A 23357-nucleotide genomic window follows, 5' to 3' on the forward strand; every position below is an offset into this window, starting at 1 on the left:
GCCTCAGGCTCTGTTTTCTGGGGCACCCAGGTTAAAAGAGAAGTACAAGAACCCCACCACTGTCCTATGGACACAGTTTCAATAACCCAGTTAGCACATCTGATTCCTGGTCTGCTGACCTCTCCTGGGCACTTTGACCTATGGTAATTTAACCAGCCTAGGCTTGCTCCTCAGTAGACACTCACTCAAGTTTCAGTGATCCTATTTGTTCATCAGGAGGGATTTGATATCCAACCTGTGACTTTGCAGGAAACTGAATATCTTTCAGGCCCAGAACTGCTAGAAGGACTACTCCCTAAAGAAACATTAGACCCTGGAACTCTGACTCTTCAGTTGTTCATTGTTCTCCTTTTCAAAAATGTTCCACTTCTGTCTCACTTGTGGGGCAAAGAATAAAGCAACTCTGGTAAAAATACCAAAAAGGGCAGCTGGCTTTCAAACTACACCTTCCATCAGACAAGCTCTTCTTAATACCTCAGCAATTTTCTGTTCTTGATCGTGTGAGTCTAAACAGCTATGTTCAGCTATCATGTTGATGGGACAAAGGAAAGGACTAGAACCAATGAGTGAACACTAAGTGGAAGCAAACTGTACCCCAATATAAAGAAAAACTTCCTAACAATTGCTGGAGTTAAGCTAGTAGAGCAGAGAGAATGACTGCCCTACAGGAGAGTAAAAGCCGTGTCTCTGGAGGTCTCAGTGCAGAGGCTATATAAAAACTGTTTGAAATGTTGATATTCAAGCTTGAGACCCCAGCAATTCTAATTCAATAGTTTGAAATCGCCTGGGAATGTGCATTTCAGCAGGTTTTCAGGTGATGCTACCAATGCTGGTCCAAGGACCATACTTTAAGAACTACTGTTGGATGTTCTGTAAGGTAACCCCCAAACTGAGAGGCAGGAGAGTGTAGCCATTAAGTGAAAAAGCTTTAGAGTTAAATTAGACCTGGGTTTGAATCACAGTTTGGCCACATACTAGCTGTGGAAATTTAGGCATGCTATTAACCCTCCCTAAGTCTGCTTCCTCATCTGTATAATTCGAATATAGACACAACTTACTTCATAGGGGAATGAAGTGGACAACAAATATATCCAAATGAAGGTAGCCACTAATATTATCCTTTATCACCTGCAAGGAGCCATAATGTGTCCTTATACATGGAATCATTATCTAATTATCATCGCTCTAGGAATAAAGGCCCTTTCCTTTTCCAGGTAAGAACACCCATATCCAAAGAAGAAGCAGGACCACCAATCCACAGCAAGAATCTATACCACATATGCCAGGAAATAATATTTGGCAGCATTTATTTTCCCAGGAATAGTATATTCCATGTAAACATCACCACAATTAAACTAACTTTCTGGAGAACCATGGCTTCCCCTGTGGTAACAAATACCATAATCATATAATCACCTCTCTACTCAAGAAAGTTAATAATAGCCACTAAAAAGGAATCATTGTAACCAAACAGGGTTTTCAAAAAAAATTTTTTTACGTGCTATATCAGGAATTTTATAAACCCCAAACGGGGTTTTCTTAAAAAAATTTTTTAGGTGCTATATCAGGATTTCATTGGATTATTTTTCCGCAAAATTTTCCTTTGCAGGAGAATAATCCAATGAAATCTAAATTTGACATCACTAGGCATTCCAGGCAGCCAGCCTAAACACATCTCTTTCTACTGTAGAGGAAAACTCCAGCAAATGGATTTTTCAATCGTATCCTTTAAGTGTCTTTGTCTACTGAATTTCGGTGCCAGTTTTTCAAAGCAGAAGTGAATTGGAGATTCATTCTCCACATGAGTGTCTCAACAGCGTGCAGGCAATCCCCAGTGGACCCAAATGGGTCATTTGGTTCACATTCTGGGCTTCAATAAACCAGAGCATTTGGATAGGTAAGGCCTCGAGGGACAAAGGAAACAAAAATGGAAAGCAAAAGCCGGCTCCATAAAAAATAAGACTGAGCAATACACGTCAACTCTTACCTTACAGTTTCTTGCTGAAGCACACAAACTGGAATTCTTCTCTTCCATGGAGCCCTCCCCATTCCTGTGGGCCCTAACAGCTGAGGGAAGCCTTCTCCAAAACAATGTCTCCATGGAGTTGGAGAAGGCTCTAGGAACTATGAATGCCTGAGAGACTGACTCCTACCACTTTCAAAGGCAGGTCAGCCAAGAACAGGGAAACCCGGCATCCATTGATCAAACACTGCTTGTGCACTAACCATTTGTCAGACATGATGGCAGTAGCCTGTGATCTCAAGAGGAAACAGTACCTGGCCCTGCCTTTCGGAGGCCCAGTCATGCCCAGAAGCTTCTAAAGCACATTTGATTCCCAGACGCATCACTTAGGGAGCTGGAAGGTTATGTGTGTCTTTTTAGGAGAAGACACTGAGAAGCCTAAGAGATGGCCTCCCAGGCTCCACACAGCTCTCACCCACTTCCAGCACAACAGAGGTAAAAACAGCAGCAGTAGCCACTCCAGTTTTTCCCGTAGAGCCTTGAAGAACAATTAGTGGAGACTTCTCTTCAGGTGGCTCCTAAGGTGGAGCCTCCCAGCCCTGCACGTCTTAGGGAACTAGTCACCTAGGAGACAGTGTGAAAGGGGCCAGCAAATCGGGTCTTTTATACCATGTGGGCATTTCCACTTCACAAAACTGAGAGGCCAGGTGAGCAGGGGAACACAATAGCTCACATATATCTAACACTGTGTGCTTTACCAAAGCCCTCCATGCCCAACTGAATAAATATTTATGAAGCATTTCACAGAAGTCAAGCAACATGTTAGGCACTTTCAGATCTATTACTTTGTTATAAATTTGATACCTACCCTGTTGGCTAGTTATTATTATCAGAAGTAAATCAGAGAAATTATGAGTTTGGTACAAGTTCAAATTTCTCAAAAGTGGCAGTGGAATTGAATATTCTGGCTCTATTAAATCTCCTTTGTTCATTATGTTGCCTCCAAGCCCTTTGCCCACAGGCAGCCTCAGAGGGGAACATCACTTTAGAGCAGATGTCATTAACAGTTTGAATCTCATACAACAGCCTGAAGAAATGGTAGAAACTAACATTGACTAAGTACCTCCTGTGTGCTGGGCCCTTTCACATACTACCTGCCGCGGACTGAACTGTGATCCCTCCACCTGTGTATGTGGATGCCCAGATGCCCAGTAACTGGGGATGTGACTATATTTGGAGATGGGGCCTTTAAGGAAGTAATTAAGTAAAATGCAGTGGGTGGGCCCTAATCCAATATGACTGGTGTCCTGATAATATTAGGACACATATAACACACAGTCCTCAGGGCAACCATGTGAGGACACAGTGAGAGGTGGATGTCTACAAGCAAAGGAGAGAGGCCCCAGAAGACATCACACCTGCCAACACCTTGTTTCTTGGACTTCCATCCCCTAGAGCTATGAGAACACAAATCTTTGTTGCTGAAGCACCCAGTCTGTGGTATTTTGTTATGGCAGCCCTGGCAAACTAATATATTACCTCAATTTATTTCTATAGTATCTCTGTAAAAATAAATATAATGTCCATGTTCAAGATGATTAACCAGAAGCTTAGAAAAGTAAAGTAACTTTACAGAGGTCACACAGCCAGCAAACAGGAAAGCCAAAATCTAATTCTAAATTATCTTCTCTTTTTACACCCTACTTGGCCTCTCAGACCACTCTCCACTCTAGCCCAGAAACTTCCTTTGTTCCTTATTCCAAAACCCCAGGCATAGACATTCCCCTGAGAATGTCATCATTCACAGAGTGCATGACACAGGAGCCTGTGCCGGGAATTTCAAAGGCTCTGGACTGAGCAGACTCTTTGAGTAAGATGAGGTACCATACTAATTGCAATATTTTTAGAAAAGCAAGGAGGACTCTGACTTCTCAGCTCTTCTTCAAACCACAGGCTCTTAAGCTAAGGAGTTTCTCATATGTCTTTCTTCCGAGGAGAGTTTACTACATTTTCTGGGTTCATAAGACATAACTGATAATTGAGTTTTTAGTTGGAAAATCTCCCAGATAACTCTTTGCATGTCTGCTTGCTACCTAACCAACATTGGTGTAGCTGCTGAAAATACTCAATTTGCAAACTACATGATCCAAATGTGCAAAATAATAACAATAATAATAACTTTCTTTACTCTTCTGTAACTCAACTTCTGTTTTATGCACCAATTCTGCCTATTGGCAGAAACTTGATTGAGTCCCTTGAGGTAAAAACACTGGTCACTTCAAATTTAAACATGGTCATTTCCATATTCTGCTCCCCCAACTTCCTCACCCTTAGGTGGCATCTACATTCTAGGGGTCTGCATGGCATGATGGCCTGGGGCACATGGGCCCTCAGCTTGTTGGCAGCCATCCATGCTACCCTCATTCCTTCATGGACCCCTGTCTGCACCAGCACTTGCTGGAAAATCTGAGACTCTTAATTTTCAGACCTTGGTGCACCTGGGTCTCTCTGTTTTTGCCTCATCCAGATTTCAAGGTATACAGGCCATCACTTGGCTAATGTTGATGCCCTCTTAACCACCATTAAGGGAGATTATTTGAGCCCTTCCTCCTGATGGGCCATCCAGACAGGAGGAGGGAGACTCGGAAGGGCTATACCAGCCCAGCTACCAAGACCCATGCAGCCCTCTCTCTCCTGCTACCTCCAGAGGCATGGTGCCCACCTCCTAGAGTAAAAGGTGGCATTGGCTCTAGAATCCTGGCCCCTCATATCATTTCATCCCAGAGTGGGAGGCCAGACTCAGCCCCCTTCCACTGCCACCGAACGTGGCTCTGGAGTCTCCTGTTCCCATCCAATTAACTCTCCTCTCTTCCCACCCAGCTCCCCTGAGCTAGTCTCTGAGGGAGCAGGGCTTTTGGCAGCTCAACTCTTCTCTAACAATCTGCTGGTTTCAAACAGATTATTAAAAGAGATTTGACTCTTGCAAATCAAAACCTCAGCTCTTAAGATAACTGTTTCTGCTTCAAGTTTAAGAATATCTAAGCCCTGATTCCTCACCTCAGAAATGGACATAATTATACCAACTTTACAGGAAAATTATAAGAATAAAGTGATCTATTTTGGAACATAAAAGCCAAAAATGTGGCTCATTACTGTCAGTAGTTGGACACCTCACCTGATACAATCTCACTCAACTGTTGAAATCTCACCTGATACAATCACGTTACTAAATGAATAGAAGATAAATTCAGAAGTGGCAAGGAATTGCAAAAAGAGAAAAGTGCTCAATTATTTTCTCTAACTCTTATCCCCACACTATTAGATTTCCCTGTCACTCATGGAATGGGAAATTATTTTCAGCCATGTTCCACCTGCTAAACCAGATACCTGCTTAGAGTGTAACACCTTCATTTAATAGTTGCACACTTTGCCCAGAGACCCACAGGGTCTCCCTTCATTCATTCATGTTTCTGTTCAAATGTCCCTGCTTCAGTGAGGCCATCCCTGATCCCTGATCCCAAAAAGCAGTGGACTTTGACTGCTTTGCTCAATCTCACCTATTCCGTGACTGGAACAGTGCCCTGCATGCAACAGACACTCTATAAGCATTAATTAGAAGAAAGTAGGAAGAAAAGGAGGAAGAGGACAAGCCATGCTGGCTATCACCCTGACTCCCTGGCATCCCAAATCTCTAAAGGCACTAGCTAAGGAGACCCACAAAGTCTTGAAAAGGTGCTTCCGAAGCTCCTATGTCCTTCTCCCTTTCTCCTACTCCTGCTGCTAACAGCACAGTTCTCAAAACAGCAGCCAAAGCCCTTCTCTAAAGGGCTTCCGCAGAGCATTTTCCCCTAGAGAGAGCCTGGTGCTCTCTACACTTCTCAACCCAGAGGTCACTGGGCAGGATCACCCAAAACCCTGTCTCTCCTCTGTCTCTCCAGAATAATGCAAACAGAAAGGGACATGTGGAGCCAGGAACTGGAGTCATCCAGGGATGCAACATTTTACTTTCTCATGGCAGGCTGCTCTCCACCTTGAGGTCTGCATGCTGGCCTGGAGCCAGAGGAAATAAAGCCCCAGCACTCAACCATGCATGGACAGCCAACTGCCCTGCCAAGAGGCCAGTTCCTCCCAGGGCTCCCTTGAACACCAGGCTCCAGCTATTGCCACACACCCTTTCATTTTCCATTCTCTCCCCTCTGGGCTTTTGTACATGTGGCCTCATCTCCCTAGAATGTCCTTGCCAGCCTCATCGGCCTGGCCAGCTTTTCCTCTCTTTTCAGGACTCAGTGCAAATATCAAACTTCCCTGACATCCAGCTCCTCCTTAGTCTGAACTGGTCCTCCTTCCTGTCCTAACCCGTGTGTCCTGCTATACCATTAGTTATCACTGATGCACTGTAACTGTAACCTGCCTCCCCCACTGGCAAGTGAGCTATTGAAAGATAACAGCTATGTCTTATTTCTTTTGTATCTCCTATCCCTAACCCCGAGTCTGACACACAGACACATAGTACAACGAATGTCTGGTCATTCATTTATTCATGCCACAAATATTGGACCAGGGACCGTACTTGGTGCTAAAGGTACAAGAGCAAAAAGGGGTGAAAGTATGAAGCTCTGGTCTCATGGAGTCTGTATCCAAATAGGGGTGAGAGAGACAATATCAAGTAGATAAATAATTGTAGATAATTATAATTATAGGTTATTATCATTATAGATTATTAAGTCATTATAGATCATAATCTATTAGTAGTAGAGAAATAATTATAGATTACTATTGTGGAGTGCTCACTCAGTGCCAGAATATCAGTGACCACACCCACACACCTACACAAAGTACAAGTGCTTATACACCCGTTTATTAGATTATATTGGAGAAACAAGACAAGCTTTGACCGATTCTCAACCTTGCCCAAGGCACAGTGTGTTAGACTCTCAGTTGAAGAAAATAAACAGTGTTATTTCATCAACATCAACAGAGGGATCTTACTTTAGGAAGGGTGATCAGGGGAGGCCTGGAAGAGTGAATGAATGAGATTACAAACACAATGAAGCTGGGTCCAGAATGAAGCTGGTCACTAGAAGCCCCTTTATCTCAGGAGAGTTTCTGACACCTCAGGATCCAATTGGCAGTAGAGATTTAAGTTTGGCTCTCTATGCAGATAACAAGGCAGAGGAATTTGCCCAAAGCTCCCCTTTCCAGTGCTTATCTTCAGAGTCAGTGAGAGAGAAGGACTAGGATTCTGGAAACACAGTCAGAATAAAATGCAGCCATTCCTGAGAGCTCACTGGGTTGAAGCCCTGAGGTTGGCCTTGGGGACACCATTAAAAGACTTGTGGAGCTCTCTCATTCAACTCTACCCCTGTCCTACCTGGGAGAGGCACAGGTGTAAACATCTAATGAGGCAATAGAAGAAGTGCAGTCATAGGGGTGTGTGCACAGGGCAGCAGAAACACAGAGGGTAGGCAGGTTCTTTCTGCTGGGATGGAGAGGGCACCAAGCAGAGGGAGGCAAGGAAAGCTTCTGAAATTTATTCTGAGTTGGGCCTTGACTGGAAGATGAACAGAAAAGAAATCGAACAAGAATATTTCAAGTGGAGAAGAGAGCATGAAGAAAAGCAAGCAGGGACAGAAATGCAACGGGTGATGAGTTATGCTGAGTAGTGGTGGAGGAAGGTAGAAGGAGAGGATGGGTCTCAAGATTTGCTAAGGCCACATACCCTCTGATTCTAAAAGGCAGCTTGCAAAGGGTCAGGAAACTCAGACTCAAATTCAGAGACAGCAACTGCAAGAAATGCCTAGTAAAATTCCCTGCCCTGGAAGGTGGCACAGGGACAACAGGGCAGCCCCTACTCCCAGGGCAGTCCCAGCCTTAAAGAATACACCCATCTGGGATGGGGGGAATACTGGGAATTCAAAGAAAGGAAATAAGGAAATGGAGTTGGTTTCTGCCTTATTCAGACCAAGAAGAAAGGAAAGTCACCCCAAGTTCAGGCCTCAGGCAGTATGATGCCCATTCATTGATGCACCTCCTCACAGACAGCACTGTTCAAGGGTGGGAGTACTGGGCAAAGGAGAGTTCCCAAGTGAGGACCCTTTAGCAGCTCCCCCAGGTGTCATCCAGCCCCCTGGAGCTTATGAAATGTGCCACACCTTCTGCAACAGGTGCAGGAAACAGCCAGAGCATTTAGGAGCAATGGTACTTCCTGGGCCTCCTAAGAACCCAGCCCACACCCAACAGGATGGCGTCTATGCTCTCCAGGAGAGGGAGAAATTGCCTGCAATCATCCTTCCAGGTGTTCTTCCACAAAGACCTCCTTATGAGACATCCCAAAAGGCCAAATCTATAGCCTACCCTTAAAGGGAAATCATGATGAATGCAGGCAATACAGTAAATACAAGACAATTTCCTAATAATAAGAAATAATACCCAACATGCACTAAGTGTTTATGCCACAGTATAAGTGCACACACACACAACAAGTAAAAATGCTGATATACCAGCTAGTTAGGTTATACTGGACAAAGCTTTGACCGTTTCTCAATCTTGTCCAAGACACAAGTACAGAATTCAGGATTCCCAATTGGAATCCTGGCCAAGACAAGAGGATCTCTTGAAGTCAGGAGTTCCAGACCAGCTTGGGCAACATAGTGAGACCCTGTCTCTACAATCCCAGTTGGAATCCTGACTTCTGTTCCTCTGCATGAGGGACATCTGGAAAGCCTCCATTCCTGCAAGACAGGTTCCTCATCTATAAGATATATTGACTGTTTTCTTAAAAAGTCTCAAGTCTGCCAAATGAAGGGCATGCACCATTTCTTAGAGTAAGTGCTCAGGAGAAGGTGTGGGGAAGTGTCTATGCAGCAGTGCACACCTGCCTCCCAGTAGCTCATTAGCTCATCCACACCCAGATCACGGGGAAGGCAGGGGACAGGTGCTCACGGGGCTCCCTGCCCTGATCTGCTGGTGACTTGCGCTTCTTGATCTACTTCCTCAGGGAATTTCCCATGTCATAAATCTGCACCCTCTCCTCTCTCCACCACTCCACGCATCCCCTGAGCTGAGCTCTCCATGTTCTTCCAGTCCAACTTCAGTGTCTCTGAGCTCCCGAGGTGTGTTCTGAACTGCATTCTGTAATCATAACTCAGCTCTCTGAGTGCCCAGGCTCAACTCACTGCCTTTGGCTCCTCCTCCATATCCCAGCACCACTTTGGAATGGGCTGGGTAGGGCAGGGAGCAAGGGAAAGAGTAAATAAAAAACAGAAAAAGAAGAAAAGAGAGACAAAAAATGAAAGCACAAAAGAGCAACAAAGAGAAGGGGAGAGAAAAGGAAGAGGAAAAATGCTCAGGCAGTGAAAAGATGAAGAGCCAGGGATAGAAAGCAGGGCCACGGGAGAGTGAGCTGGGAGTCTCAGCAGGGTGTTAGGGAGCGGATTGATTATCAGAAGCAACTGCAAAAATCTGTACTTGTCCTAGGGTAGCAGTTGTCAAACCTGAGTGTAAATAAAGATCACAGAAGACGCTTATGAAAATACAGATTTCTAGTTCCTGTTCCAGGGTTCTGATTCTTTAGATATAGGTGGGATCCTACAAATCTGTACTTTTTAAAAATAACCAGCCCAGGAGCTTCTAAGGGAGGTGCTGGGAAATACTTATGTCCATTCTTAGGAGGGCACTTTATGGCATCAAACTCTGAGGAAATTCCCCTCAGAATCTGATATTTTAAATGCTCAACTTTGGAACTCAACCATCTTGGACCATGAAAGCTGGGCTCCAGGTGTTGCCCAATTCTGCTCCCTGAGTAACTGCCTGAATCTGGGAGTATGCCAGGTGCTCTCTGATGGACAGGTCCTCCTCTGGGATGTGGAAAATTAGAATAGAGGGTCTCCAAGGACCTTTTCATCTAGAAGAAACCCACCAGTCTCCTGAAATGTGATGCCCATCTTGATTAACTAGATAGACACTTACATTCAGAGGCCAAAACTTGGCCAAATGTTCATCCTCCAGCCATAGGTGTTAGATAATACAAGTGCCTTTTAAAAAAGAAATATCAAGGCTAGGCATGCTAGCTCATGTAATCCCAGCAAGTTGGGAGGTCAAGACAAGAGGAACACTTAAAGTCAAAAGTTCTAGACCAGCATGGACAACATAGTGAAAACTCATCTCTACCAAAATAAAAATAAAAAATAATTCAAATTTGCCAGGCATTCTGGTACATACCTGAAGCCCCAGCTACTCCGCAGGCTGAAGCAGAAGGATCTCTTGTCCCCAAGAGTTCAAGGCTTCATGAGCTGTGATTGCATCTCTGAACTCCAGTCTGGTTGATAGAGTGAAACCTTGCCTCTAAAAAAGTTAATAAATACATGAAAAAAATTTAAGAACTGATTTTGTTTTTAGGACCTCCTTTAAATTTAAGTTAATGACAATGTGCTTAATTATATATATAGCATTTTACAACTTTCCTCGAGTATGTCTAATTCCTTACAAGAAAGACTATTTTGTGTTTTAAAGTATTTTTTAAGAGAAGACGACCAAGTTTGTTTTATAGCTTGGTTACCTTAATGGGTTGGTGAGTGTAGTGTGTGGATATAAATAAGTTAACTCTTAGAATGCCAAAGATTTTTTTTTTTTTTACTTTTATTTAAAATAAAAAGAGTACAAGTGCTGGTGTGTTACATAGGGAAACTTGTGTCATAGGAGTTTGTTGTGCAGCTTATTTCATCACCCAGGTACTAAGCGCAGTACCCATGAGGTATTTTTCTTGATCCTCTCCCTCCTCCTACTCTTCACCCTTCAAAAGGCCCCAGTGCCTTATGTTCTCCTCTATGTATCCATGTGTTGTCATCATTTGGCTCGCACTTATAAGTGAGAACATGCAGTATTTGGTTTTCTGTTCCTGTGTTAGTTTGCTAAGGATAATGGCCTTCAGCTCTATCCATGTTCCTGCAAAGGACATGATCTCCTTCTTTTTCAGATGACAAAGCTTTGATGCCATCATCTTCTGGTAGATACCTTCTAAATTATGATGTTCACATTTCTGCCATGGAAAAGGGGATTTACTAGATTAACTCCTCTGCCTTATTTGTAAAGCCCAACATTAATTCTATAATAGCTCATTATTTCTTCTGCAGCATCACTTCCAGCTGCCCCATGAATAAATCTTCCACTTCATTTATTCTTCCCTCTGTACATCTGTCATTAGACCTTCAAACTTCTGGAATGCCCTCCTTAACATTCAGCCAACCTAAAATCCCCTGTCCATCAAAAGTCCCAAGAGCCAATAATATCTTTCTCATCTCTATGCCCCATATGAAGCCCTTAGGAAGTATTCAGCAAGTATTTCTTGAATGAATGAACAATTCTGTTTCCCCCCACACAGGTTGGATTTTTCTTCTTATAATTAGAAACCCTTTTGATAGTAATATTAATATTTTATCTCATATAATTTTCTCAATGAATTATTATACCCATTATTGGTATCATATTATACCAATGAATTATTATACTCGTAACTTTAAAAAAAAAAAAAAGAAAAGAAATGGCCAGGCATGGTGGCTCAAACCTGTAATCCCAGCACTTTGGGAGGCCAAGACAGGCAGATCACTTAAGGTCAGGAGTTTGAGACCAGCCTGGCCAACATGTCAAAACCTCATCTCTACTAAAAATACAAAAAGTAGCCAGGCATGGTGGTGTGCGTCTGTAATTTGAGCTACTCAGGAGACCGAGGCAGGAGAATCACTTCAACCTGGGAGGCAGATGTTGCAGTGAGCCAAGATAGTGCCACTGCACTTCAGCCTGGGCCACAGAGCAAGACTCCAACTCAAAGAAAAAAAAATACTATTGTTGCTGGTGAACCCTGGGATATTTGAAAGGACAACTTTTGCCAGCAGATCACTCCTAAAAACCATAAGAAGTCCTTGGCCTGATTTCCAAGGTCACCTACAATCTCCGTCTACTCTACATGCCCACTACTGTCTCCCACTAGTTCCCAACACATTTAGTCTACCACTTCTATACCGGCCCTTCTATCATTCACGTGTCACATTCAGTGCTACCTCTTTGCTTTGCTCACACCAATTACCCATATCCGAAGTGCCCTTTCACCTCCCTCACGCTGCTTTAAATCCCACTCAACAAAAGAGGCTGATGACGCACCCCATCATTTCCGTAAGGTTCACCTTCTCTGCTATAATTCACATCGAGCTCTCCCTCCTCCAAATTCATACAGCATAAACACTGTGCCACATAATTTTCTGTATCCTATATTGTGGCACTTCATTCATACCTAATTTTCATATACTGGTTTTTACATCTCTTCGTCTTTTTCCTACAAATGGATTAGATAGTTTGAAGGAAATATCTGGGTATAGAATAAGCTGTGCGTCAGCTTCACCCGGAGCCCTCTTTTAAAGGGGATTAGACCAAATGAGCAGCCACACTGCATTCCTGTATTTGCTCACTGGGGCTGCCATAACAAAATGCCATAGACTAGTTGGCTGAAACAATAGAAATTTATTTCTCACAGCACTGGAGGCTGGAAGTCCAAGATCAAGGTGTGGGCAGGCCTGGTTTCTCCTGAGGCTTCTCTGCTTGGCTTGCAGATAGCCATTTCCTTGCTGTGTTCTCACACTATCTTTCCTCTCTGTGCCCTGCTATCTCTTTTTATATCTAAATTTTCTCTTCTTACAAGGACACCAGGCAGAATGGATTAGGGTCCATGCTCACAACCTCACTTTAACCTTATCACATTTTTAAAGGCCCTATCTCCAGATACAGTCATATTCTGAAGTACTGAGATTTGGGGTTCCAGCATGTAAATTTTGAGGGGATACAATTCAACCCAAAAAAGCTTCAATCATCGCTATCATAGATTAGAATGGGGCAGATGCCTGACCCATAGGCATCAGTTAGCTATTAGGCCAATACATAGGTTAGCCAGTAGTCCATCAAGTGGCTTAATATGAAAACTCTGTCCAGGTGGGACCATAGTCAATATGTAGGAAACACATATTGTTTCCTGAGAACTTGAAGTGGAAAACATGCCTGCTGGCCACAAGAGGAAAAGCTGAAATAGCACTGCTGTATATTCTTAGTCTCTTCCCTCCCATTTGTACCATACCCGGGTGCTTAGCAGTGTTTGATATATACTCTGAGTCTGGCTTTGGAGTAGATTCAGTCTACCAACAGTGTTACATTTTTGAAAATATTTTTTCTTCAAGCAATATCTGGCATTTGGCCTTATCCCCTCAACACCTAATTCCTCACTTCTAGTTTACTAAAAATGAAGGATTTTGGCCAGGCATGGTGGCTCATGCCTGTAATTCCAGTACTTTGGGAGGCTGAGGCAGACAGATTGCTTGAGCTCAGGAGTTCCAGACCAGCCTAGCAACATGACAGAACCCCATTTCTACCAAAAAGATACAAAAATTAGGTATATTGACAGGCACCTGTGACCCCCAACTACCTGGGAGGCTGAGGTGTGAGGATTCCCTGAGCCTTGGAGGTTGAGTACCACTGCACTCCAGCCTGAATGACAGAGTGAGACTCTGTCAGAAAGAGAAAGGAAAAAAAGAAAGAGAGAGAGAGAAAGAGAGAGAGAAGGGAGGGAGGGAGGGATGGAGAGAAAGAGAAACAGAGACAGAGAGAAAGAAAGAAAAAGAAAGAAAGAGAGAGAGGGAGGGAGGGAAAGAAAGGAAGAAAGAAAGAAGGAAGGAAAGAAGAGGGGGGAAGGAGGAAGAAGAAAGAAAAGAAAGGAAGGGAGGAAGGGAGGGAGAGAGAAAGAAAGAAAGAGAAAGAAAGAGAGGAAGGAAGGGAGGGAGAGGGAGGAAGGAAGAGAGAGAGAATGAAAGAACAAAAGAGAAAGAAAGAAAAGAAAAAAAAAAGAAAGAAAAGAAAGATTGAGGGAGGGAGGAAGGAAGGAAGATATCCAACATCTACCTTCAAAAATGCCTTCTACTGGGAGGCAATGGGAATAACAAGAATAACTGTAGAAAAACATTTATATGTTCCCAATGAAATTGCAAACTATAGCAGTCAATGTTCCAGTCCCTACTGCTGTCATACAGCCTACCCAAAACTTATGAGAAAAATAAAACATTTTTTTTTTACTATACCCACATATTCTGTGGGTCAGGAATTCAGAAAAGGACAGCTTATCTCTGTAGTACCATCTGAGCTGTCAGCTGGGAAGACTTGAAGCCTGGGGGTGACTTGACAACAGGAGATTGGAATCTTCCAAAAACTTACTCACATGTCTGGTGATCAATACTGGCTGTTGGCTGAGTCTTCAGCTGGGGCAATCAACTGGAACACCTACATGTGTCTTTTCCATGTGGCTGCTTGGGCTTCAAGGCAAAGGGCTTGCATTTTAAGAGCAAGAATCTCAAGGGAGCAAGACAGGAAACTATCACTATTTATGACCAGATAGCATGCTGATTCCCCATTTATAATGCAGCCCTGCTCTGCTGTAGTCACATGTCTGTCCAATTTCAAGGAAAGGGATCATAGACCTTGCCCCTCAATGGGAAAGTGTCAAGATCACATAAAAAGAGAGAAATTACTGTGGCCATCTTTGGAAATTATAATCAACACAGTCTATCCTCTGGCAGTGATTCTTCCCATCCGTCTCACATGCAAAATGCACCCCTCCTCCCCTCCAAGGCCATCAAGTTCCATCTCATTATGACATCAGTTCAGGTTATGTAAATCAGGTTCAAGTGTTCATGAGTTCCTCAGGTACAGTTCCTCAGGTACAGCAATTTAAGGACCATTTCTCCAGTCTAAACACCAGTAAACTAAAGTTCTTGGCCCCATGCACCCGGTTATACAATGGTTAGACACACCATCATAGATACTCTCATTCAAAGAGGGAGAAAATAAGAGGCACATAGCAATCATAGGTCCATCTGTGGCTCTGAAATCCAGCTGGGTGCATGTTGCCTGTTTCTGATTAAGGCTCAGGTTTGCTGCTTGTTTTCTAGCTCTTGGCTCTGACCTCAGGAGTTCTCACTTGTACCTACTGGATCATAATTCCTTTGCTATAAGAATGGCCTGAGTGCAGCTGAGAAGTTTTATCAACTGGGGGTCCAAATGTCTCAAACTTTCATTTGTGCTGTTTCTGTTCCTTTCTGTGCAAGCTAATATGATTCTTTTAAAAGCTTTGTGAGCTATTGGCATATTTACTTATAATTTATTCCGTTAGGCAAAGAGCCACAGCTGCAAATCTCTCTGAGCTAGGTCTTTCTCCACCTTGGGCTCCCTGTAAGGCTACTATGGAACAGTGACTTTAAGATTCCTATAAGCCCTATTGTTAAAAAGGGAGGGAGGCAAGCTCCCAATTGCCTCTCTGTAATGAAAACAGAGCGAATCTTGGAGGAACACTGAGGCAAGAAAGCTGAGCCTGGCATTTTCATTCCAAGTCAAAAGCTAAAAGGAAGGTTGCAAGTGGTGCTTCTACTGGCAAAAGTCAAAGTCAAGCCCTCTCTGAAGGAACGTTCACCAAGTCAGACCCATGGGACTCACATCTCTGTAAGCTCATGTAATGGACCAGTGAAGATGACAACCACTATTAGTGACAGCAGATTTAGACACCCAAGAATTGCAAATTGTGGAATTGTCAGATTTTTAAAAAGTAATTGTTATGAATGAGCTCTTTAATGAAATAAAATACTTGCTGCAATAGGCAAAAATGAGCATACAAGAAACCACGAGCAGTGAATGATCTTAAAATACTGCTCCAACTCCTGACTACAAGTGATCCGCCTACCTCGGCCTCCCAAAGTGCTGGGATCACAGGCGTGAGCCACTGCACCCAGCCAGCCTGACCAACATGGTGAAACGCTGTCTCTACTGAAAATATAAAAATTAGCCGGGCAAGGTGAGGCACGCCTGTAATCCCAGCTACTCGGGAGGCTAAGGCAGAAAATCGCTTGAACCCAGGAGGCAGAGGATGCAGTGAGCTGACATTGTGCCATTGCACTCCAGCCTGGGCAACAGAGCAAAACTCCATCTCAAAAAAGAAAAAAATACTACTCCGCAAGTTGCGTATTAACTTAAAAAAGGAGGGAACAAAAGGTATCCTCTAAATGGAGAAATCTGGTGGACATCAACCTCCCTATGTGATCCTGGTGAACATCAATGTTGGAACTCTGCTCTATCTTGTGCCTCCCGTGGTGATGCACAGAGAGGGACACAGTGTCACATATGCCGGATTCCTGCCCTAAATGTTCAATCAGAATCCAAGAATGAGGAAGCAATTAGAATAATATAAACTGACAGACATTTTAGAAATAATGTGGCTTGAACTCTTCAGAAATATCGAGATGAGGCCTGGCAGTAGCTCATGCCTGTAATCCCGGCACTTCGGGAGGCTAAGGCAAATGGATCACCTGAAGTCAGGAGTTCGAGACCAGCCTGGTCAACATGGTGAAACCCCATCTCTACTAAAACTACAAAAATTAGCTGGGTGTGGCAGTGCTCACCTGTAGTCCCAGCTACTCGGGAGACTGAGACAGGAGAATTGCTTGAACCTGAGAGGCAGAGGCTGCAGTGAGCCGAGGTTATGCCACTGCACTCCAGCCTGGGCAACAGAGCGAGACTCTGTCTCAAAAAGAAATGTCAAGATGATAAGAATTTTTTTTAGAAGATAGGTTCAGGAACTGTTCTAGATTTTTTTCTTTTTTTTTTTTGAGACGGAGTCTCACGCTGTCACCAGGCTGGAGTACAATGGCATGATCTCGGCTCACTGCAACTTCCATCTCCTGGATTCAAGTGATTCTCCTGCCTCAGCCTCCTGAGTATCTAGGACTACAGGCACATGTCACCACGCCCGGCTAATTTTTGTATTTTTAGTAGAGACAGGATTTCACCACGTTGGCCAGGATGTCTTGATCTCTTGACCTCATGATCTGACCGCCTTGTTCTCCAAAAGTGCTGAGATGACAGGGGTAAGCCCCCATGCCTGGCCTTGTTCTAGATTTTTAAAAACTAAACAAATAGAGCAGCTGATGGAATGAGTGATTCTTGATTCCACCCTGGATTGAAAAGGTAAGAAAAAACATTTTAAAAAATATTACTGTTGGAACAACTGGAGATATCTGAATTTGGTCTATATATCAGATAATATTGCGTTTCAGTGTTAGATTTCCTGCATGTGATGCTTGTATTGTTGTTACGTTAGAGAATGTCCTTGTTCTTAGAAGACATGTGTTAAGATATTTAGGGTAACAGTAATTGAATTCTCTGTGAAATGAATTCTTAAATGACTTACCAAAAAAATATTTGTGTGAACATGCAAGTGTGTGGAGAGAAAGAGAAAAAGCAAATGTGGTAAAATGTTAACAATTAGTAAATCTAGATAAAGGGCAAATGAACATCATTGTGCTATTCTTGTAACTTTTCTGTAGGTCTGAATTTTTTAAAGTAACAAAAGATTGGGGAAATATTAACCACTACAAAGAAAAAGTAGAACGCATCCTGTTAACTATTAGTATCAACACTCCCACAGATATGTTGGGGTCATTTCTTTCTGCAGATCAAGGCAGAGTTCAGCCATTCTAGACAAGGCACAGTGAGATGAGGTCACTTTGCCAAGGTCACAAACACCATCACCACATTGCCAGAACTTCCCGACCTGCATGAAAATATCTCCTTCACCTTATCTGAATAGGAAAATTTAAATAAAAGATTCTGCTCTCTTTTATATCATTAACTATCTGTTACACAGATTAAAAGATTAGAATATCCAAAAATAAAATGAAATAAATTTAGGCATGCTAGAGTGGAGAGATTCAAGTTGATGCGCTCTGGCATTTTTCTTTCATTCCTTTGATGTTGTTTTAAAACAGTTTGGCCAGAGAGAGGGAGAGAGGGCAAGAAAAGAAATTAGTGCTGCTACAAATAACTGCCATCAACCACCAATTTAGGAAGTCACCAGAGCAGAACACTTCTCAGATGTCAGTGTTTCTCAGCTACACATTGCCCTTTCCTTCGATTATCACTGGCATGTCACCGTATTCTGCAAATCTCAGCAACGCCGCACCTCAGCCCACTAATCACTCATGCTTAAAAGCATGGGTCTGGGGGAACAGACTCGGGGAAAGCCCTCAGCCAGACCATGATGGAGCCAAAAGAGTGCTTAGGACTCTGTAGTTCTGCTGGCTTTAAAAAAAGAATTATCTGTACTTGCATGAGCTTGAGGAGAGACAGGACTGTTGGAGACAGACAAGCGATTATTTTCTTTTTCCCTCTCTCCAGTGAACCAAACACAATTCTCATTCTGGCTTCCCAGACTCAGAGCTCATGTTGGAGCTTTTCTCCCCTCGCTTCTCTTGGTCAGAGGTAATCATTTTGTGGCTCATGACACATGTGTGATTTTATGTACAATATCTTAAATAGCACTTTTAGAAAATCTGTTTTCGGACTGGGGGTGATGGCTTACGCCTATAATCCCAGCACTTTGGAAGGCCGAGGCACGTGGATCACTTCAGGTCAGGAGTTCAAGAGCAGCCTGGCCAACATGGTGAAACTCCATCTCTACTAAAAACACAAAAATTACCTGGGTGTGTTGGTACACTTCTGTAATCCCAGCTGCTTGGGAGGCTGAGGCAGGGGAATTGCTTGATCCTGGGAGGCTGAGGCAGGGGAATTGCTTGATCCTAGGAGGCGGAGGCTGCAGTGAGCTGAGATCGTGTAATTGTATTCTAGCCTAAGTGACAGAGTGAGACTCCATCTCGGAAAAAAAAAAAAAAAAAAAAGAAATAAATAAAATTTGGTTTCTGATTAGCCTAAAATGGCTTGTTCTGGAAGAGATACTGACTGTCCTAAGAAACAGTCTGCTACATGATGAGATTTTGTAATTCCAAGGTCTTCTCAGAAGCAAGTTGTATACTGCAAAGGGTTGCATGGACTATCGTCAGGACTCCCCACTAAGGAAAATCATATTGCAGGCAGGACGATGACACAGTGAGTATTAATGAAGGGCCTAGAAAGCTGAACTGGTAGAGAAATTCCTGACTGATAAGAGATGATGGGGTTTTGTGTGTTAACAGAGAAACTACGATACTTTTCTTTCTGCTTCTGTCTCAGGGAGAGAAGTTAGCCACAAGAATGACAAAAACAAGCATGGCCTGTTCTACTCATCTCTCCCCACCTCTTCCTTGCACAATCATCTCTCTGGTAGCACAGGAGCTAAAACCAAGTCACAGCTACCATCATAAAGGGACTTGAGCACTCAGCAAATGCATAGCCAAACTCTGGCTAAGGTTAGCCTATTTCCATTCACCAAGTCAGATTAAGAGGAAAAACAAATCAAAGTTATCTTTATAATCACATATTAATTCTAAAAACAATTGTATTTTCACCTCCTACAGTGTGCTGGGTAGGCTTAGAGATGCAAAAATAAATATCCCACAGCCCCTTCTATCAAGTTGCTCGTAGTAGAGTAGAAATGAGCTTTCCTGAAACCAGAGTAGTAGAACCACTAGAAAAGAAGAGAAAGACAATCCAGGAAAGACAGGATAACTCATGAGACAGCATCCCAACAAACACGGGAAGAGAGACGGTCTGCACCCAGGAACTGGAAAAGAGACATCTCTTCCACAAAGACAGAAGGGAAAGAGGAGATGGTAGATCATTTTCACGATGCAACAAGGTCACCACCATTATAATTCTTGGTTTGTAATGGAATTTGAGCCATGATGGATTTATCACCAGAATGTCCCCAAGAGTTTCTAAAATCAATGGCTTACATTAAAGAAAAAAGACAAACAATTTAGAATCATTAGATTAAGGATTTGTAGTGCAAGTACTTAATTACAACTAAGTGTAATTTCTTTAAGCAAGTCATCCACTGTTAATTATATTATTACATTTGTTCTTCAGTCTGGTGATTAATACTGATTTTAATGTTTTTAATAAAAGTTTCAGTATTATTTATGTTACGTGAAATAAGCCAGGTATAGAAAGACAAATGCTACATGATCTTACCTATATGTGGAACCTAAAAAGTTGAACTCAAAGAAGCAGAAGGTAAAACGATGGTTACCAGAGGCAGGGGGACTGTGGAATTGGGGAGATGTTGGCCAAAGGATACAGAATTTCAGTTAGAGAGAAGAAATAAGTTCAAGAGATCTACCATACACCATGGTGACTATAGTTAAAAACAATATAGTATATATGTGAAAATTGTCAATAGAGTAGATTTTAATTGTTTCCAACACACACAAAAAAAGTATGTGAGGTGATGGATATGTTAAATTGCTTGATTTAACCATTTCACAATGTGTATATGTACCAAAACATCATGTTGTATCCCAAAAATATACGGATATCATTTTGTCAATTAAGAAATAAATTAAAATTTCAATATTTTCTAAAAACATAACTGTTTATATAACAATATAAGGCAACAAGTTAGTTAAATTATTCCCAAAATATGACCATAAAGATAAAATCTGGAGAATAAGGAATTACAATCATCTAGGTCAAATGGCTTCTGTGATGAGATATACTAACTTTAACCACAATTCAGTGAACCTGATCTTCTCTCAGGCCTGAGTTGCACATTGATCCTGAGTCCAATCCTAGAGTCAGAAGTTCTACAACCCTCATGAGACATCAAGGCTAGAGTTGGCTTTGCCTCGAGCATTACACAGCCTTTGACCAGCCAGCCGGTTACATTAGCTATTAGCCATTTACCCTTGTTAGAATTATGATGCCAGTTGATTTCCAGACTATCAGTATTAGACAAAGCCCCTCCTCATGGTTCCAGCTGTAGAGAAAATGCAGAGAATCGAGTCGGGCAGGCAGGACCTCTCCCTGGCTGTCTTACCAGTGAGATTACTTGTGGTAAATACATTTATGTATTTACATTTATGTAAATTTACATTTATGTAAATTTACATTTATGTAAATACATTTATGTCTTATTTCTTATTCCTGACTTCCCCTTCCTTCCCAGGTTGCTATTTCAGTAACTTCTCATCCCTTTTGAAGTATCTTAAATGGTCTGTGATCTTTTTAGTCTATTAACTTTTAAAAAATTCTATTTAAACATTAGCCAATATTCGACGAAATGAAATTTTTTAAATGAAATTACAGATTCCTCACCAAGATCTCCTTTCTTCCCCATATTGTCTGAGTATTACAAGATCTTGACAAACAGAATGCTGGGTGTTCCATGGGTGATTCTAGCCAAGTGACTTCTATCTCTGGCATTTCAACACTGGTGTCTACTCAGGAGCTTCTCTACTGCTGAGTAGGTTAGGTTTCAAAAATCTATAATAGATCAATTTTTTCAAAAGTCTATAATGAAGTTAAATAAATAACCAGCGTGTACAGACAGTACAGCACTCTGATGTGCAACCTCTGGAGCCCAACTTCCTGGGTTCAATCCCACCTCTGCCACTTATCACCTGTGACCTGGCTGTGTAATCTCTGTTCCTGTTTTCCCATTTTTAAGATGGGGGAAGGGGATAATAATATCTCTCTGTTGTGAAAAATAAAATTAGTTCAAACGGTTAGAACAGTACCTGACACACAGAAAGTGTTCAATAATTGTCAACACTATTGGCTAGTGACAAAACTGAAATTTCCCCAGAACACTATAAATATTGATGGCATTAGTTTCAACTCTTCCTTTTTATTTCAACTCTCTTAAAAATATGTTCTTATTTTGTCTTTCTTTACCACATAAAAAAATTTATAACAAGCTATATCTTACCCAATTATAGATATTTTCATAAATCTCTTTAAGTTAGGATCCTGATTATCTAGATAGAGTATTTTTTCAATAAAATGAAATGCCTATAATTTCAAAATGTATTAAATTTGACAGTTTTTTAAAGATTATTCTTTTTATCTTGCTTTGCTTTTCAAAAAAACAAAACCCAGCAAACCTCCTTAGACCATGAATGAGGGCAACTCTAAAATAACCTAAGGTGACTGCTAATACCACCTGTTGTGGGGGGCAGATTTAATAAGCTTTAGCTTTAGGGCATAGCTTTGCCATCTGGGAAAATTGTAAGTTGAAAGGTCATAAGTAAAGGATATTCTATACTAAAATAAGAAGCTGAAAAATACATATTTCTCTTTAAAAATATGTTTATTCTATATAACCATCAGTGCCCAGAGGAATGCTTGGCAAATAAATAGATGTACAATGAATGGCTATTGTTGAATGAGCAAAGGCCAAGGACTTTGTAAACGCTCTAAATATATTTTCTCTGACACCTACAACAAACCAAAAAAAAAAAAGGTAGTATGATTTTCTACACTCTAGAGATAAGGAAACCAAAATTCAGACTGGTTAAACATTGTCCAAGTGGCCATCTGATTCTAAAGCCCTTCTTTTCTGTAACTCAAGGTCTGGAATTCATTTGAGGTATTATGCTGAGTACAGGAGGTAGGTCAGATAGCAGAGGGCACTGGGCTGGAACTCCCCTGGAATGAAACTCCAGGGCTGCTATGAGTGCACAGAATGAAGCTGAAGCACAAGATGCTACATCTTCGTGGAATGAGAGGAAGAACCCAAGGCTGCAGGCTAATCTGAGAAGAGATTGGGAAGCACTGCCAGGAGGGAAGGAATACAGCCAAGATTTGTTTACATCTGGACCAGGAAAGCACAGCCTCCTTTCTCTGCTTTCCCTGGTTTTAGTTATTTCTCCTTCCTTCTCTCCCTTCCTTTTCTTCCCTTCCTTCCCTCCTTTCCTTCTCTCTCTCTTTCTTTCTTTCTTTGAGATAAGGTCTGGCTGCCTCAGCCTCCCAAAGTGCTGGGATTACATGAGCCACTATGTCCAACCTTTGGATTTCCTCATTATTTTTTTAATTTTCTGATTACAAAAGGAATAAATTCTCATTTAAAACAAAATACAGGAAACTCAGAAAGGTACTTTTAAAATACAAAAATTTCTTCTAATCCCACCACGTAAAGTTAACACTGTGCTATATATCCTTCCAGATGTTTTTTCTGTGTGTAATTATATCTGATCTTTCTTAAATGCACAGAGTAGGCCGCCTTTTGAAAGCCCAAAGATGCACCTCCACAGACCTGCCTCCATTTGCCCTAACAGCACAACAAAAGTTCAAACCTGCTGCCTGATGCTCACAGCCTCAATGTTTATTTGTTAATTGAGAATAAGATCAGCACCATCTATCACCCCTACTTTATTAAAAGTTAGGCATTTGTATTTGAAATAAAATTAACTATATCCTTTGGGCTTTGGGGGATATTCTCTATTTCAAAATTAAAGTGCACAATTCTTACTTCAGTCTTCCCGTGCTGGCATCTGCATAGAACTTATAAAAAGTGAAACCACAAAATGAATATTTATACTTATTTTAAAATTCTGTGGTGGCTCACACCTGTAATTTCAGTACTTTGGGAGACCAAGGTGGG

At 42.0% G+C, this 23357-nt stretch overlaps 1 long non-coding RNA gene across 1 annotated transcript in view; it reads right to left on the reverse strand.

The window, feature by feature from the left end:
- Positions 1-10273: 10273 nt before the first annotated feature.
- LOC108308336 overlaps positions 10274-23357 on the reverse strand; it is an 80199-nt gene continuing 67115 nt past the window's right edge. Inside the window, exons 5-6 of the long non-coding RNA XR_005201179.1 lie at positions 20660-20732; positions 10274-10306 (exon numbers count right to left, since the gene is read on the reverse strand). This is a non-coding gene — a long non-coding RNA (uncharacterized LOC108308336). The remainder of the gene's footprint in view (positions 10307-20659; positions 20733-23357) is intronic.

The sequence above is a fragment of the Cebus imitator genome, unplaced genomic scaffold (genome assembly GCF_001604975.1).
Source record: "Cebus imitator isolate Cc_AM_T3 unplaced genomic scaffold, Cebus_imitator-1.0 Scaffold84, whole genome shotgun sequence".
NCBI classification, from domain to species: Eukaryota; Metazoa; Chordata; class Mammalia; order Primates; family Cebidae; genus Cebus; species Cebus imitator.